The 16,937-nt window shown below is 31.4% G+C and overlaps 1 long non-coding RNA gene across 2 annotated transcripts; it reads left to right on the top strand.

Moving 5' to 3' along the window:
- Positions 1 to 14,955: 14,955 nt before the first annotated feature.
- On the top strand, positions 14,956 to 16,442 carry LOC131624119 (uncharacterized). 2 transcript variants are annotated; one of them, XR_009290471.1, is made up of 4 exons: positions 14,956 to 15,121; positions 15,224 to 15,266; positions 15,365 to 15,429; positions 16,159 to 16,442. It is a non-coding gene; the product is annotated as an uncharacterized LOC131624119 (long non-coding RNA). The 2 variants fall into 2 exon arrangements; XR_009290470.1 differs by lacking the exon at positions 15,365 to 15,429.
- Positions 16,443 to 16,937: the final 495 nt, after the last annotated feature.

Raw genomic sequence — 16,937 nt, forward strand, 5'->3', positions numbered from 1 at the left:
AAGTAAGACTTTCCTACTAACATCCCTCAAAGATCAAATTGATTCCATCCTTGATGGTTTATTATATGAGTATAATTTGCTTTTCATGCAAATGTATGGAAATCTGGAGCCCTTAACAGTCTTTGATGTTGAAGCTTTCCTCTATGTTCAAGAAGCTCAACTTGGCAACTTCACACATGAATTACCTGTGTGGAGTGTTACTACAAATGTGGCTCATACAAATCAACAAACAAGTGGTGTGCGTGATATTTTTCTAGAAAATCGAGGCAGAGGACGTGGGAATCATGGTAGAGGTTGTGGTAGAGTTCATTCTTCAGCAGGTAATTGACATACTGATAAATTTTGTGGAGAATATGCACGATATTCCTAAATGTTGGCACATGTTTGATGATACCTTCACACCTACACGAGCTCAATCCAACTTGATAAAATTTCAAGGCATTTCAATTAACAAACATCAAGAATTTACCTTTTACTCTTAAGCTATACCTAAGATGTCAATTGCACATGAATATTCCCTACCTAAGGAGCTTGGGATACAAGCCTAGTTTACTGACGCAAGAGTCTCCCATCACCTTACTCCTATTGCTCATTTCTTGCACATCAAGAAACCTTATGCAGGTCATATTTGTGTATGTCTAGAAAAAGGTTAGTCCTTATTCATTAACTATGTAGAGTCCTCATGGGTGATTCCCAAATCCAACCCTACTATCCCTCTTGATCATAATCATAGACTCTATGTTCCTTGCATTACAAGAAATTTTCTTTTAGTCTCGAAATTCTCTAAAGATAATAAGGTTGTGTTTAAATTCATTGTTGATAAGTGTTATGTTAAATACTCTACATTCTAGAAGAATCGTGTGCACGACAAGTGTCATCGCATACACGAAAACAAGCATCACGTGTGCGATGCTGACGAGGTGAAGAATTTGAGTGCGCGATTTATGCCTTTTTTGACACATTTTTTGTAGCTATAAAAAGAGTAAAACGCATAGGAAAGAAGGGTGGACATTCTTGGGACTTAATTTTGACGGAGAAGCGATTTCTGGAGCTCTAAATCGAAGATTTTCATCACCAAAAGCCAAATTATAGCCAGGTTTTCATGTATTGGTTCTTTATTACTTCGTTTATGATTCCTATTAGTATGAGTAGCTAAATTTTATTGATTAGGGATTAGGAGAAGAATCTATTTTGATCTGTTGAGAAATATGACTTGATTTGCATTATTTGCATAAATTGATATTGCATTTTCTATTTAATTACTCTTTTGTTTAATGCCTTTTGTATGTTGACGAACTCATAAATAAAACCTAAATGTGTAGTGATTACTGACTTTAACACTATAAACCAGAACAAGAGTAATTGTTCAACTATATAATTGATTTAGGGATAAATGATTATTAGTTATGGTTAAGAAATTAATGAACGTAATTTTCCTGATTTTACTATCCAACTAGCCTAAGGGATTAGGAAGTTGTAGTTTGAATTAGTGAGTTATACACCAAACAATTGGGTATAAAGATCTTGTTAATTCGTCGTAACTCTGTAAAATAAATGTTAGACCAATAATCGCAGTCATCAGTAGCTAGATTTAGGTAATTCGAATAAAGCCTAATCACCGTTAATCCTCTCTCACCATCCATATATAATTCCACCCATCCAAAAGGCCTGAATATAAATGACCATCCTATGTTGACAAGTGCCAAAACTGGTCATTCTAAACAAAAAATATTTCTCACACAAGTGGAACCTCAATCTCTCGAGCAAGCTCTATTTAAACCTAAGTAGCATCAAACTATACAACCTGAATATGACACTCTTTTGGTCAATCATTATTGGACTCTAACAACTCTCCCACCTCATACCAAACCTGTTAGGTGCAAATGGGTTTCAAGGTCAAGAAAAAACCTGTTTCACAACTCTCTCCATAGGCTTAAGTAGGCTCCAACGGATTGGTATAAAAAGTTGGCTCAAACATTAAGTCAGTTTGGTTTCCTTCATATAAGATGTGATCATTCACTATTAATTTACTCACATTAAGGCTTTGACATGCATGTTTTGGTCTATGTTGATAACATCCTTATAACAGGGTCCTCTAATATCCTAATTCACAAGCTAATTGATTTTCTCTATGCTACATTTTCTCTCCAAAATCTTGGTAAACATGAGTACTTCTTAGGCATTGGAGTCAAGCATCTTCCCACTGGTTGTATGCTCCTTAGTCATACTAAATATATTCTAGATTTACTAATTTGAACTAAGATGTTTAATGTAAATGGTGTTACTACTCCTATATTGAGTACCTGCAAACTTAGAAAGTATGATTCTTCCATACTCTCAGATCCTCATAAGTATATATCCATGGTTAGGGCCCTAAAATATGTGACTTTCACAAGACCTAAGATTACCTTTAGTATGAATAAATCCAGCCAATTGACGGCCTCTCCTTTAGTGTCTCATTGGTATGCAGTAAAAAGAATCTTGTGCAATCTAAGTGGGCATCATTATACATGGCTTACTTCTCCCTTCAAATTCATTGTAATACAAATTCTCTCTAAGGGCTTATAGTGACTCATATTGGGAAAGTGATCCAGATGATCATTGATCTACTTCTATTTTTTGCAACTTTTTTGGACCCAATCCGTGTCACGGTGCTCAAAAAAACAACCTCTTATTGCTAGATCAAGCACTGAGGCAGAATATCGTTCCTTGGATGACACTACTTTAGAAATATTTTGTTGGAATCTCTTCTCAATGAACTTGTCGTGTCATTACATCCTCATAATCTCATTTGTGATAATTTTAATGAGCTACTCTTGTGACACAGTCCAATCTTTCGTGCAAGGACAAAGCATATTGAGCTAGACATTCACTTAGTTCGTGAGAGAGTTATAACCAAGAGAATGAAGATACAACATGTTCCTAGTAGTGTGCAAGTTACAGACACTCTTACAAAATTCTTTGGCACAACCACTTTTATAGATCTCCGCACTAAGCTTAAAATTCACGACTTACATCACTCATTGTCTTGTGGGAGAGTATTAATATTTGAACATAAAGTGCATTACGGCATGCATATGTGTGTTTAAGATATTACAAATATAGATCACTATGCAAATGTATACAATAGGGTTGCATGATGACATGGCCACTCTATGCATGAACTTCTATAAATATGAGGGTTATGTAAGAGTTTGACTCATTTTAGCACAATGTCATAATGAAGTTCACATTTTACCAAGGTGATTAAGACAAATAAAATATGAAAACAATTGAAGTTTAACACTTTTATAGTTTTTTGTATTTGAGAATTTTTTATTCAAACTCTTAACTCAGCTACTAAGTCCATATAAGTAAACATCTAGCAATTAGTAGAACACATTTAAAAGAGCTAAAAACAAAAAGACGAAAATTTAGATTATCACATTATAGACTTTTTATGAAGTGGTCCCTTATTTTCTTGATTGTGTTTCCTTAAGTTAAATTCTCTTGTCACAGGTTTGTTAGATCTTGTGTTGGGGTCTGCTGCAAAACATGGACAAGAAGAAGATGAAAACGGTGCAATGAAAGTTGCACAAAATAAATTCCAAAGCGCGCGTGTTTACACTAAACTTTAGGTTCGATTCGCCCCCAACAATCTAAATTGGATGCAAATGGGTTAACCGGAAAATCTCATTCAGGATATTTTAAAAACCTTAACATGAATCGCACATTCACATTAAGCATATCGATCAACGATATTTTATCGAATAAAGATTCCTCATTTATTCTCGTGCACTAGAAAAATAAAGAAATGACCTAGATATGATATTTGGCTCTTGAAAAATATTATTTTTCATTTTCTTTTAGGTTTGGAAATTATCTCTATTTATAGAGAAATTCATGCCACTTGGTGAAGGGAAACAATCCTTTGAAAGAGTTTGATCATGAATGGTTACATTGCTTCAATTGTAAAGCATTACACCTTTTCTCTAAAAGGTATTTTCTAACCATTGCAACTTTCCAAATATATTTTGGAAATTCTTTAACAATTCCCCACCATTTTCAAAATATATCTAAATCCATTATTTAGAAAATTTCATGGTTTCAGATAAAGGTATCTTACGATTTGAACCATTATTTAGTAAGTTAAGTTTTCACTCATCCCCGAATAAATTGGTAGACAAGCTTTGAACCATTTGTTCATTAGAACAGGCATGTATAACTCAGACATGAAATCTCGGTATCATTGATCGAATTATCAATATGACACATTTAGTAAGGTCTTGTGTCTCATATCCTTTTTCATGAGAATTTAAAAGTCAAGCCCTTGAACTCTTTGAAGCGGCACCACTTCATTCTCATATAGGTATACTATATTAGAAATGCACCCATAATTATGCATTCCATATATATATATATATATATATATATATATATATATATATATATATATATATATATATATACTCCTGTCTAATAAGAGGATAACCTCGTACTACCAAATTTATTCTTATGGTCTAAGTACTTTTACCCTTGAGCAGGGCCGGTGAATAGGCAGTGCATACAGTCCTATTGCACAGGGCCTCCTAATTAATAGGTCCCATATTTTACTACTTTACTATTGTTTATTACTTTCATAAATGAAACTAGGAAATGGAACACTAAAAATTAACATTACATCTATTATTTTACTACTGAGTATTATTTTACAAAAAGTTACAGTTGTATATAATTCTAATATTGATTATTATTTTTGAAACGCTGAATTTAAATGTTACTTTAAATAACATTATGTTTGTCTTTGACACCAAAAAGTAATAATAAATTAAATATACATAAATAAAAAAAATTCAATTACATAAACTAATAAATATTATAATATTTCCTTGAAAATATTATAATAAGAGTTATGAAATACTCCCCTAATTTCATATTATATCATGTTTTTACTATATGATTTAAGTTAAAAATTTAGTTAATTTTATATAAATTAAATTATAAAATTATTTAAAAAGTTATATTCTATTTTCAAAAATTTAAAGAAGAAAAAATAATAGTTAAATTTTTATATTATTTACAATTTAAGAAAATAAAACTTTTAAAATAATTTTTTATATTCTTTTAGCACATGCATATTTTTTTAGAACAGGGCCTCTGAATTAATCGAGATGGCCCTGCCCTTGGGATGTATCTATTTTCAAGTACTTCAATCACTCTAATAGTGTACTTTCATCATTGAACTTAAGATCTAACATTAATCAAGTGTGAGTTGAGTTTCCACCATTGGTGATTAATTAGATATGGGCTTGTTCCACATCCCTAATGATGTTTTCATCCTCTTCAATTATATTTAAAGACATCATATCCTTGTCAATCCTTTCTTCAAAGAATTGCAATATTTTCAAATTTAAAAAATTTTAAAGATTCAATCTTTCAACTAGTCATACATATGATTACTTTATGTACTTTTGATAGTATTTATCAACTATCATCAAACCATGACACCTTTGTCATATTAGTACATTTATCATATGCAAAATATATTATATATTCTTGATAGTTTTGACAATATATCATCATGACACTTTTGTCATTCATTTATCATATACACGAATTGTATGTCATTCTTCATTTTGCTAACCTTTTAAATTTGAAGTTTTACTTCCACTTAAATATATCCAAAATATATTTAATGCATAGTAGTAGACAACCATGATCATACAACTTTGTTATGACTAACTTTTATTTCGTGAAGTGGGTTCAAACATGTAATTCATAAACGCCATATAATTACAACACCATAGAATTTATTTATATTCTATTAAAACAAACAATTTTGTTGCATAACAAACTCTATGTTATAAATTCATGTTTCATATTAACAATTTCTATAGTGAATCCAAATAAAAATCACAAATGCACAATAAATAATAAATTCACATCATTAATATTTTCTATAGCTTTTCTCCACAAATATTTGTCGACTTCCAACAATATAAAGTATAACCAAGAAAAGAAGAAAAAATCGCTCCCTCCGTCGTCTCCCTTCCTCCTGTTCGTCTCCCTCCCTCCGTCATCTTCTCCCTCCCTTCGTCGACTCTCTCCTTCCATCGACTCCCTCCCTTTGTCGCCTCCCTATCCCTCCTTCTGTCTCTTCGACTCCGTCGCTGTCGCAATCGCAAATCTCGCAAATCACATGCTTCCGGTTTCCGGTATAATTTTTCATTTGTTGATTCTGTTTCTGGTATATAGCTCTGTTTTGATTTAATGAGGAGATTTTATTGTTATTGAGGTTATTCACAATAACAAATGTTACCGTTGCAGTAAGGGGCGTAAGTCGTAAGAAAATGTATATAGCTCTTCTTAGCTTTTTTAATGTATATAACACATTGTATACAAACAAAAAGATATTCCTTATTAAGACTTATCTTTTTTGTCTTCTTACTTTACTGAGTGTGTTGTGTTTTCAAAATTATGTGGATATGGGGTTACTTAGTGTTTTGAATAATGTGGTCACTTGTTGTGTTGTCAAAATAATGTGGTTACTACGTGTTTTGAATAATGTGGTCACTTGTTGAGTTGTTGTGTTCTCTTCTTAGTTCTTACTGTGTTGTCAAAATAATGTGGTTACAAACAACGATATTCTTTGTTTTGAATTTGGAGAAATAACTTTGTATCAAAATAACTTTTCATTATAAATTGGTTTATAGATTTTTTTTGTTATTTAGGTTATTAATAAATTAGTTTTCATTATAAATTGGTTTATAGATTTTGTTGTTATTTTGATTATTAATAAATCAGTTTTCTTTGTTGATACCTTTTTATTATAGGTTTTTTAGGTTATTTATAAATTTATTAACTATTTTCTATTTTGTTCAAAGATGAGGATATTTTTGGTTCATAGAGAAAATATTGAGAATGTGAATATTGTGCAACCGGAAGTTGAATTAGAACCACCGCTAAATAATGTGGTTAATGAGTTTAATCCAAATGAGATTGTGCGTGATCCAGGTCGTAGGAAACAAATTAATGAGTATGCTCCGGATATTCAAGACCAAGTGAGGAGAGCATATATATTGAAGGGACCAATGCAACTATATTTGTCAAGCTTTCCTCATACTCAATTTGGAAGTGTTAAAAGAGCATTTTGTAAATAATGGTATAACAATTATACATGGTTAGAATACAGTGAGATAAAGGATGCAGCTTATTGTTTTTATTGTTTTCTATTTAAGAAACCCGGGAGGGCCGAACACTTTGGTTTTGAAGTCTTCACTAAAAGCGGATATAGAGATTGAAAGCATGCATATCAAGGCTTGAAAGTTCATGTTGGTAGTCATAATAGTTTGCATAACTCATGTGTCAAGCACTACGATGATTATAATAATCAAAGACAAAGTGTGACAAGTAAGTTTGCTAAAGCAACCAAGGAATCAGAAGAATTGTATAAGATTTGTTTGACTTGTTCTTTAGATTGTTCAAGATATCTCCTAGCACAAGGCATGGATTTCCGTGGCCATGATGAATCCTCTACTTCGCTAAATAAAGGCAATTTTAGAGAGATGGTAGATTGGGTAAAATCTCAGAATGAACAAGTGAGGGTTACTTTTCATCATGGTGGAAAAAACTGCCGATGACTTGCGGTGACATTCAAAAAGAGCTTGCAACGTGTTGTGCACATGAAGTTATCAAGGTGATTATAGAAGATTTTGGTGATAGACAATTCTCCATGCTTATTGACAAGTCACGTGATATATCCGTCAAAGAGCAAATGGCGGTGATGTTGAGGTTAGTAGTTGTATTTTCCAATTTCCAATTTTCGTTACCTATTATTTTCTATGCCGTCAAGTAAACTGGTTGAATTCTTTTAAGGTTTTTGAATGACAAAGAGAATGTTGTGGAACAATTTATTGCCATACATCATGTCACACATACTTCATCTAAGTCATTAAAGGATGCTCTTTAAGGCATTCTTGATAAGTACAAGTTATCTATTTTAAGGATACGAGGGAAAGGATGTGATGGAGCTTCAAATATGATAGGTGAATTTAATGGTTTGCAAAGAAAAATTCTAGATGAAAACCCTTATGCTTTCTATGTCCATTTTTATGCTCACTGTCTGGAATTGGTTGTTGTGTCTATTACTAGTAGTTTCTCATCTATTCATGATTTCTTTGAGTACATCACCTTGATTGTGAATACAACAAGTGCATCTTGTAAGAGGAGGGATGCTTTGACAGAGGCACAACACCAAGATATCTTAAATAAACTTGAGAGTTATGAGATATCTAGAGGAAGAGGCTTGCACCAATCATCTAGTCTCACTAGACCCGGTGATACTATATGGGGTTCACATCATACTACATTGCTTCGTTTGGATAAAATGTGATCCTCCGTGTTAAAGGTGCTTAGTATGGTTGATGAAGATGGACGTGGACCATCTCAAGCAGCAGGTTTGATAGAAAAAATGGAGAGCTTTAAATTTTCTTTTATTTTTAGGTTAATGTTAAAGTTGTTTGGTATCACAAACGAGCTTTCAAATGTAATGCAAATAAAAGATCTTAATATTGTGAATGCCATGGAATTAGTTGATGTTGTCAAAGCTCGATTGGGCACAATGAGAGAGAGTGGTTGGAATAATTTTTTTGCCGATGTTCAAGAATTTTGTGTTGCTAAAAGTATTCATGTACCAAATATGGATGAAGAAATACCGGTTCGGGGTCGTTCAAGAGCTGAAGGGAGGACTATCACTAATCTTCATCATTACCGTGCATAGATTTTTTATGTTGCTATTGATAAAATATGTGTGGAGATGGATCACCGTTTAGTGAAGGGAGTAACATTATACTTGATTGCTTCTCATGTCTTGACCCCAAGAACTCTTTCTCCAAGTTTGATGTTGATAAACTTGCTCGTCTTGCTGATATTTATCACGTAGACTTTTCTGATGACGATCGAGGAACAATTAGGGATCAACTTGAAACTTATGTGCTTCAAGTGAGAAGAAATGTTTCATTTTCCACTTGCGTAGATGTTCAAAGTTTGGCTATGAAAATGGTTCAAACTGAGAAACATTTGGTATTTCTATTGGTTTATAAACTTATTGAGTTAGCTTTGATATTGTCGGTGTCAACAACATCCGTTAAAAGAGCTTTTGCAGCAATGGAGATTATCACGTCTAAATTGCTTAGTAAGATCAACGATGTGTGGTTCAATGACTTGATGGTATGTTACACTGAGCGATAGATATTCAAGTCACTTGATGATATTGATATTATTCGAACATTCACCGCAAAGAAGTCTCGGAAAGGACATCTGCCTTGTAATTTTATTTAACCCGCTATTGTAAGATTATGTTTATTTATTTTATTTTAAACTATATTTTTGTTGACAAAATGACGAGTCTCTTTTATTCTGATTGATGACTATTTATATATTATATACAATTTAAATTTGTGGTCTTTAAATTTTTGCCCAGGCTTTATAATTTTTCTGACTCCGCCACTGATTATGATACACATATAATATGAGATAAATCATTTTAAATTTAATAAATTCATGCACAAATTAAAATACAATTTAAACATATCCTTGATATATTTAACATTTTATTTACATCATTTTTTGTTACCATTACATGCATCATAGATTAAAATCAAATATTTTTTTAACCATCCAAATTCACATACTTGAATAATTTATAAATCATAAATATATAAATTTATGGCACATATTAAAATTAACATAAATAAATATTATATTCAATATATTTTACATGAATTTAAAATATCATATAAATGACATATTTATATATATAATTTTATATACTGATAAATAGAATAACTTTTATACTAATAAGTTAAATAGAATAACTTAGAAATACTATTGTTACTGAAAGTTGCGGTTTTGTTGTATTGTAATTGTTTAACTTTAACTAGTAGAAGACCCGTGCGTCCGCACGGGTAATTCATATCTTAATGTGAATAATATAGTACAAGCGAAATGAGCACATATACTTTAGTAGTTCTTAGACCATCTCCAATGGCAGTTTCTTCTATTGAGTTCTCCACCTGTACCATTAATTAAATAATTAAATATTTAAAAAATTTGCCATGTCATAATAGAGTTGCATTGCAATGCAACAACTAAAAGATTGTAGTACCCAATCAAATCAAGTTATGAGGTAAAGTTGTGGGACCCATATCAGATTTTTATTAAAGTTAAAATTAAATAAATTCTTTTAATATGATGTGGCTTAGTGGGTTCCATAAAGAACTCAAATGTAAGTTGCACCATTGGAGATGCTCTTATGAATGTTAATGTGAAACATCATTCTTGGAAGTGAAGTATTACAAATATCACTGATAACTATAAATATGTACAAATATTTTGTTGAATAAATTAAAAAAGGTACTGTAGTGATAGTGACCCCTGAAAATAGTGAGTTTCAATAATAAAATTCACAGGAGTTAGTAAAAGTTACATTGGGTATAGTACCTAAGGATTTGCTACAAAATTTATAAATTTTCAAATACATAATTGGTAAAAACTTTAATCTTTAAACTATAGCATCTTTAAACTATATTATCTTTTATTAAGTTAAAGGTTGAAAAGGTATTGTGGTGATAGTGTCCCGTAATAAATAATATATTAAAAATGCAAAAAAAAGAAAAATTTAAAATTCGAATGAGAAATGTTAATTTAAGATTCACAAAACATGGTATAGATGAGATGAATCTATATATATAGTAGGTATGTAATATTTAAAAAGAATTTTTTATCAAATCACCAACATGGTAAATTTAATATGCCTAATAACTATAAATATTTACAAGTATGACTAATAATTATAAATATTTACAAATATCACTAATAATTATAAATATTTATAATATTTTCTTGTTTAAATAAAAAAGGTATTGTGGTGATAGTGTCTCGTGCAAATAGTGAGTTTGTGCTAATTATAAATATTTATAATATTTGGTTGATTAAATAAAAAAATGTATTGTGGTGATAGTATCCTGTGAAAACTTCTTGAACGAATAGTTTTCAATTTTAATTGGTATATAATTTATTTAAATGCAGTTATAAAATGTGAAAATTTTTTAGATGAATAGTTTTCAATTTTAATTGATATATAATTTATTTAAATGCAATTATAAATATGAAATAATAAATTTTATTGTATAATATAATTTAGGCTATAAATTATTCCAAACATCTCATATTTTATTCAAAATTACATGGAATCATACCATATCATAAATAACATTGACAAATTAAATAAGTATGGTAGAACTTTATCAAATTCAAGGACAATAACACCAGTCAACAAAGTAGTTTAGAAGCACAAACTGAGAATTTCATAATCACATTATCTCATTGTGTATTGAATCACATTGTGTATTGTATCATATTATCATGGAAGTTAACATGTGAGTAAAATGTGCAACACCTACATATCCATAAGTGAACCAGAGAAATTAATGAAAATTTAACTTATATTTCCAATAATTAATAACATATTAAGAAATAGATTAGCAGCATAAACTCATAAAAAACCCAAACAGATAAAATTTCATGTTGATCAAAGATAAAATCTCATATTGATTAAAGGCAGTGATGCTGCTGATTTTGTAGCTTGAGCAACTTCTTCAGCAAAGTTAGGTTGTTGTTAGTTTCCTTTGATAGTTCATCATAAAGCCTTAAACAACCTTGCGTATCCAAGATTTTAACCGAGGAAGAAGGGAATTCTAAAACACATAGAATTCTTGAAGTTCATGAGAATACAAAATCGTGACAAGAATCGTACATGTATCAAAACATTAATTATAGTAAGTGAATAAAATTTCAATAAAAATCTGAGAATAGCACTCAACCATTAAGATACTGATTTAGATGGCATCCTAATTCATACATAACAGTTAGTGGTAATACCTTAATCATCAAATTTGTTCCAGCACCTGAAGCAGTTAAGACTCCAACATTCAAAAGATAAACACAACCATCATTTATTTCCTATTTATTCACTCCTAAGTCAAGAGTTCAATGCAGTTTAAGTTTGGTATTCAAATGTTTTGTCCATTCTGCATATTCATATATAGTTTGTGTAGGTTCATCAAAATGTAATAAGTGTAGAAATTGTAAAAGTGAGCATACAATAGCTAACAACCAAATCCATTTAAGAGTGTTGATGAAAATGTTTAGAACAAAAAGAATAGAATCTGCATAAAATGAAAAAGACACAATACAAATGCATAAAACACACAAAATAGCTGCAAGGACACCCAAACAAAGTTGAACACATACGAAAGGAAACATTGAAACGGCTTACTTCAAGCAAAACCAACATTGAAACAAATGCATACGAAACAAAGTGCACCACCATGAACCCTGCAATAGGACCATTTATCTCAAACGATTTATCTCAAAACCTTAAGCAATAGGATGAAAACTCAAAAAGAGTTTTATATCCAACAAAAGATTACAAAGAGAGTACCTGAAGAAGATAAAAAGAGATTGGGAGCAATCTCTTAAGTTGTTTCATCTATGTTATTGTCATAGAATCTTACTTGTGTTGTTTCAATAATGTTAGCATCCCAAACCTAAATGGTAAAATATTGGATAACGCCAGAGGAATCTAGTGGCTCTGACTGCCCCTGAATCTAGCAGTTTAACTACTTTCTGCAACTACACAACACATGCCAAATACATGGTTAAGAATAGTGTATGATTTGAGAATGAAAATGATATAAATATGATGGCTGTTGTACCTTAACACTTGTACCAGCTAAGTGTCGGTGATGCAAATGAAGAGGCCTGCAAGTATTCACTTCATAACCTAGCCAAGTGCATTAAAGAAAAAGGGTAACACAATAATTAGTGAAAAGATTAATACGCATTCTAAGTTCGTCAAACCCAATGAATCTGTCATCCTCATTCTCATTGTGAAAAGAGTAATAATTAGCATTGTTTCTATTATCAATCCCATGTAGCTCATGGCAGCATACATAGAAAGTGTTGTGCATTCGAAGCCACGGGAGAATGCAGTCAGAATGGTAGCAATGTTTGCATGGTAATTCTTTCACTTCCAAATCAACTTTAAACTAATCTTTACATATTGGACAATTCAGGCACTTGCCAAATGAGCTTCTGTCACTTTCACCATTGGTAAAGCTTCCCTGGTCTAACAGTACGTTGGCAAAAAGGTTCAATTTATAATTCATTCAATATAACTTACCCGTGTCAAAGCATGAAGCGGATAATAATTATGCGAATTTAAATAGTAGAAAGACAGATGATATAACTTACCCATGTCCAATCACGAAGCGGATAATAATTACCTTATCTTCTTCTAGCCTCTTTCTTTTTCTCACCTATTTTACAGATTATCGCTAGAACCAACATCAGAGATCATGAACAAATTAAAAACGGTTTTAACTCCAGAAAACGTATGTAATTCATCATTCATCTATTTCACCGTTAATTTAAAAGGTGCAAATTGGAATAGCAGCTCTACCCGTATTCACGCTGCAGAGCCCAACTGTTTCAAACACAAGCTATATCACTTGGAACTCGGATGAGTAAAACCCAAAACTGAAATCGGATCGAATATACAAACTCATAACTAACCTGTGAGACTTAAATGAAACATTAATAAACCACAAGTCTAATAACTTTTTTTAAAAGCCGTAAATCTCAAATACCAGTTGAAATGAAAAAATCATAAAACTATAAGAAATAACAAAAAAACAACAACCATTTATGTTTCTTTCCAAACTTACCCCTTTTTTTACAGTTGGTTCTTTCGATTTATGTTTATTCCTTAAAAGGTAAACAAAATTAGAAAACGTACAACCATTGTTTGATGTTAAAACTAACAAATTAAGGGAAATTTTTACCTGTTAGGTTTCTTCCATTCAGAAGATTATTCAACATCAGAATCTGAAAAAAAATCAAATCAAAAAGAGATCTGCAGGAAACGATTTTAGATCGAAAACCATTGGAGAACAGGCGTTTGAAAGAAGTGGCGTTTGGAAGATGTTGATGCGGCGGCTGAAAGATGGAGGTGGTGATGGCTGTAGATATGGTGATGAGATTTAGGGGTTTGGGTGAAAGGGATTATACAGAGAGAGAATGGGTAGACGAGAGAGAAATAGGGAGAAAGAGAAAGAGTGAATCAAATTTGAAAAAGAAAAGAGAGGGAAACATTGAAAATGGGAAGTAGTTGCCACTTGGCATAATCTTTGGTTTTTATTGAACAACAAATATGTATTTAGTAAATTACATAAAAGGGCATCAATTAGTGTAAATAAAAATTAAGTTAAAGGGTAATATAGGGTGTTTGGTGGTATGTTTCAATCTTAGTTAGGTAGTTGATACTTTATAAGACTTGGTTACGTGTCTTATGAATGGACCATTTAATCACATGCTTCTATATTACTTTACATTTTCCTGTGCTAAATTACTTCACAAATATGTCACGTGAAATGGTGTTATTAGTTGTTTCTTTCCAACTTTTTTTAAAAACAAAATTTTAACTACACTGTTCGTCTTTTCATGAAAGTTATTCATAAATTAACCACACAAAAAATCATTATTTAAAATCACACAAATCATAAAAATTATACGAATTAACTGCGTACCTTTCACCATTATTAAAAGTTGTTATCATCTTCTATAAGGCGCCGTCTATGGTGCGAGAGGTGCCTAGGTCTCTCACGTGAGAGATCTTTTTTTTTTTTTTTTTCAAATGAACAAGAGCCATTAGATATGAGATACACCATTGTTATCCTAAATCTCTCCACACCCAATAAATCACTTATTAATAATTTCTCCACCACCCAATAAATCACTTATTAATATTTATTATATTTATTATAATTATTAATTTTTGTTTCATCTTCCCCAGTTTCGTTCTCAATTTTTCTTTAACAGTCTTCTCAATTTCTCGAAACAATCTTTTCGTTTCGTCATTCCTTCCCGTTTCTTTCCAATTTCTCATTTTTCATTTTTCTATTTTTAGCTTCTTATTTAGGGTTTTTTAACTTCTGATTTCTTTCCAATTCATTTTTCAAAGCTCGATTCGAAGATGGATGGTGGAGATGTTGATGGGCATGAAGTAATGAAAGCTTACGATGTAAGTGAAATTAATGGGTGAGATTCTACCTGGCTCATCAATTTTTCTTTATTTTTTGTTAATTTCTTCAATCAAATTAATGGTTTCATGTTTCAATTTCAGTAGGAAATTAGGAATTTGTGAACACGAGAAAGAATTAAATTAGGTAATGAAATCTTTTACCTTTCTTTTATTGTATAATTGCTATCTCAGATCCAGGGAATTGGTTGTTTTATGTGGAAAATGGTGTTTTTATCTTTTTAGGGACATGGGTTTCTTTTTTTTCGGAACTTCATGAAAAGAGATCAGATGATCCTGAAAAGAGCAAGGTTGACAAATCTATGTACTTAATCTTAGTGAATATTTTATTTGTCTGCAAGAAGTAACTGATTTATTACCCCAATCTTTCTACTCTTGTTACCTGTGTTGTCTGTCATGTTAGGCCTGTTTAAAATGTGTTTTATTTGATGTGTTTGCAAAATGATTGTATAACATGTCTACTTGCTTCATACACAATTGCTTTTAACTTGATAGCTATACAATATTTCTGCCTTTCTCTAGGCCACGTAACACCATGATTCATTCATTGAATCTGATAAATTTTTATATGCATATAGTGGAGATATGTCACCAACAATAGCATTTAAAATGAAGCTTGAGTATGTCTAATAACATATATGGGCATATGCAGCATACTTGTCATTTGCAAATAAGCATACTTTGAGTTAGATATGTACATGATTCTATGATTGTTCAAGTTTCCTGCTAATTATTATTTTAAATTTTGTCCAATCATCCTAGTCCGAAAAGATATGTTGAGGAATTCGCCGTCACCAAATATTTTGTTTCCTTCTGTCAAGAAAATCATTAGAGATGCATTTTGAACTGAGATTGAAATAAGATTTGGTTTTACCATTCCAATTTAATGACATATTTTTTATCGAATGAAATAGTACTGGTGTTTAAACCTCTAGATGTTGTGCTTATGATAATTAATCATAAGTTTTGGTTGCTCATTCGACTAAATTTTTTTTGCTCTTCATTGTTGTGGCTTTCAGGTGATAGATATTTGAAGCCGTGTTATTATTCTTGAACCAGAAGTTACATTTCTACCTCGTGCAAAAGACGACGAATGTCTACGAATGAAGAGGCATGTAACTTAACTCGTAGACACATACTTCTCTGGCATAAGAAAAATGGCTCAGAGTTGTTCTCAGTAAGGGGAGAGGGAATCGATCCTGCTGCATAGGCAGCTGCAGAATACCTATCCAACTGATGATGAATTTGGCGTGCCATATACTTAGGAGAACCAACATTTGATGAATTCGTCCGACTTTATTTTTTTTTTCTTTTACCAGTGAAATTCTACATTTCTTTGAAAAATTGATTTCAATATTACTAAGATGTATTGTTGTTAAATTAAACAAGTGTTGTATTAACCTTACAAAAGTAATTACACCAATATCAGACTATCCGTACATACATAAATTTTGTACTGTCTTGCCAACCTCTTGCTTTTATCTTCAAACATGTAATTGGAGACTAGGACTAGAAGAAAAGGTTCACAAGGAATTCTCCAAAATGGATATTTATAAATATTTTAATTCAATTTATATTACAGAATATGTGTAAACCGAAACAGAAAAAAGAGAGGGGTGATTTGGAAATGTTAGCCGCACAAAATAGGTGTACATGGATGGACGATAATGGAATTTCTCCGGCACTGAAAAATCATGGCTCAATTATAATAGGAGTATCATGGCTCAATTGTAATAGAAGTAATGTGCTTCCTGGCTGGCTTATTTGAGACAGGTTGTTTCACTTTGTTTACTAAAAA

The sequence above is a fragment of the Vicia villosa genome, unplaced genomic scaffold, assembly GCF_029867415.1.
Source record: "Vicia villosa cultivar HV-30 ecotype Madison, WI unplaced genomic scaffold, Vvil1.0 ctg.000106F_1_1, whole genome shotgun sequence".
Lineage (NCBI taxonomy): Eukaryota > Viridiplantae > Streptophyta > Magnoliopsida > Fabales > Fabaceae > Vicia > Vicia villosa.